The sequence below is a fragment of the Equus przewalskii genome, chromosome 10, assembly GCF_037783145.1.
Source record: "Equus przewalskii isolate Varuska chromosome 10, EquPr2, whole genome shotgun sequence".
Lineage (NCBI taxonomy): Eukaryota > Metazoa > Chordata > Mammalia > Perissodactyla > Equidae > Equus > Equus przewalskii.
In genome coordinates this window covers 61,004,158-61,006,939 of record NC_091840.1, presented here as the reverse complement: position 1 = coordinate 61,006,939, position 2,782 = coordinate 61,004,158, and positions in this window count along the sequence as shown.

Below are 2,782 nucleotides of genomic sequence, written 5' to 3'. Positions count from 1 at the left end.
GGCCCGCCGCCCGGAGCCTCTGCCTATCAGACGCCGCCATGGCCTGCCTGTCAAGGGCGAGCCCCGCCCCACGCGCCCAGACCCCGCCCCCCGCCGCCCGCGAAGCCCGGGCCGCCTGCCCGCCCGCCGGGCGCCGTCCGGGAAGCCGGGCCGCAGCCCAGAGAGGCTACAAGAGCGTCGCGAGTCAGGGACCCCTGAGCCTCCTTCCGCATCTGTGAGACTGACCGCGACGGCGCTGGCGCCGCCGGTGAGAAGGGGACCCTCTGTCGCGGACACTCAGTAAACGTTTGTTGACCGAATATCTTAAAGGGCTTAACGCAGCCCCCGGCTTCAGCGAGCGTCCGCCGGGCGCCCAGCCTGTGTCGGCGCCGTGCCGGCGGGTGGGGTACAGTGGTGAACTTGGGGGACCCGCTGAGAAGTCAGTAAATGGAGCTCTAGTGGTTGTGTCGTCACTGCCCTCCGTTCTACACATGGGGAAACTGAGTCTCCGCGGGATTAAGATGGCGTTTCAGTGCCTTTGACTCCGCTCGGCAAGCCTTGGCCGAGGCCTCCTCCTGGCCTCTCCCGGGCCTGGGTTCTCTCCTCCTGTCCGCCTGGGGCTGAAGTCCCCTCTTCCACACGGCGGCCGGACGGGCCAGGCCTCCCTTCCGCTCCCACGTGGAGCCTCGAGGGGTGTCAGGAGCCGCTGGGACGGGGGGCCCCGGGTGGAAAGCCAGGGGCTGGTGAGGACGGGAAGCTCCTGGCGAGGGTGCGGGTGCAGGCGGGGGTCTGCGTCGTCCACCACCGGCAGACCCCTCGGAGCAGGGGCCCGCCTCTGGGGGCCGGGTGTGAAACGGGTGACCGCGCCGGGCCCAGCGGTGAGGGAGGGCCGCAGGGGATGGGGAAACCCGTCATTAGCATTATTCTCTTCCCAAGGCCCCTGCTCCCCCTTTCCAGGCTGTGGGCCAAAAGTCGTGAGCTGTGGACTGGGCATGGGTTACAGTGCCACCTCTGCCGCTTCCTAGAGGTCACTGAGCACCTCCCTGCCTGGCTTCACTCCCCCGGCCCATGGGGACAATGAGGCCTCTCTGAAATTGCTTCATGAGCCCAGGGTTGGAAGTGGCTGGCTCAGGGCCTGGCGCTCACTAGATGCCCAGGAAATGTTTGTAAACACACTGTCGGCCACCTCCTACAGGAAGCCCTCCCAGCCTTACCATCCTGGGTGTCTGGAGTCGCCCAGAGCACTCTGTCCCCAGTGGGCCATGTGACCTTAGGCCAGTCATTTCACCTCGGGACCTGCTGCCTATCTGTGTATAAAATGAGCACCCCGCAGTAGCTGCCTCCCTACCAGGGCTGTAAACCTGGTCGGGCGGGTTTTCTGGGTTCAGGCCCCTGCCAACCTCTGGGACTTCTGCTCCTCCCACGCTCCCCCTTGCCCTCTGTGCTCCTCGCCATGTTCAAGTCAAGGGTCTTAGTGCTGCCCGTTGAACTCACCAAACCGGTCCTGCCTCAGGGCCTTTGCCCTTGCTGTTCCCTCTGACAGGAACACCTTCCCCTGCCACCACTGTGCTTTCTGGGACTGGTTCCCTTCCATCCTCAGGCCTCCTCTTCAGTGAACTCCCCTAAGAGGCCCTCCCGGTCATACCCCAAATCCGCCAATGCCTTTCCTGTGGACTCTGCTTTTACCCCAGCTCTCCCTCCACACCGGCGGCCCCTCGGGGCAGGAATCCGGCCCACTCCTTCTCTGCTGCGTCCCTGATGCCAGCCCAGACCTGGCACATAGGAGGTGCCTGGTAAATACTTGAGGAATGAACAAAGGGAGGATGGAAAGCATGCCACAGACATCGACAGAGTGACTCTAGTTCCATGCCAGCCTCCCAGGCGCCCCTCTGACTCAGACAGGGCCGTCCCGTTGAGGAGGGAGCCTGACAGACAGCCATGTGCGCTGCTATAAATAGACGCATGAGCAAGAGTCCCGGGAAGGTGCCGGACTCCACCTGGGCCAGCTCAGGGAAGGCTCCTCGGAGGAGGTGACTTTGAGTCTGGGCCTTTAGGGACCACGGGCGTGGTCAGGCAGGGAAGCAAGCGAAGTCTCCTGGAAAGTGTTGGAGGTGCGAAAGAGGCCGAGCGGCCAGACGGGTCCAGAGCTGCAGTGCTGCAGGCGGGCCTCCCGGGAGCTTGTTTCTCTTCCTAGCTGGTTGCAGCGACATCTGCTGCCTCTGAGTGGCACAGCGAAGCTGGGGGCCGCTGCCACCACCCAGGACCGGAGGGGCGTTCAACGCGGTCACAGCAGGCTGCCTCTTAGCCTGACTCCTAGGAGAAAAGTCCCAAACGTGCCTCTGTACACTCAGGGAAATTGAGGCACAGAGTAGAAAGGGGTGTGGCCAAAGGCAGGATGTGAGTCTGAGCTGAGGTGGGCGGGACCTGGGGTGACAGGACGAGAATGCGAACAGGTCTGAACCCAGGGCTGGGAAAGGTCGTCCACTCGTTCACTCATTCAACAGCTGCGTCTGGAGCGCTCTGTGCACCTGGCGCTGAGGGCACGGCGGTGGGGCCACACCACACCTTGCCCTTGGAGGTGCTGCTGTTGCACGCCAGGCCAGCAACACGCCTAAGTGAAACTGTCGTCTGTCAGAGGAGCAGTGCTATGGGGAAAGGAGGGAGGGGGCAGGGAGTGTGTCGGGTGGCACAGCAATTTTAAAGAGGAAGGTCAGGAAAAGCCTCACCGGAAGGTGATGTGTAAGCACAGATGTGAGGAGAGGAAGGAGGAGTCATGAGGACGTCTGGGGAAATAGCATGCTGG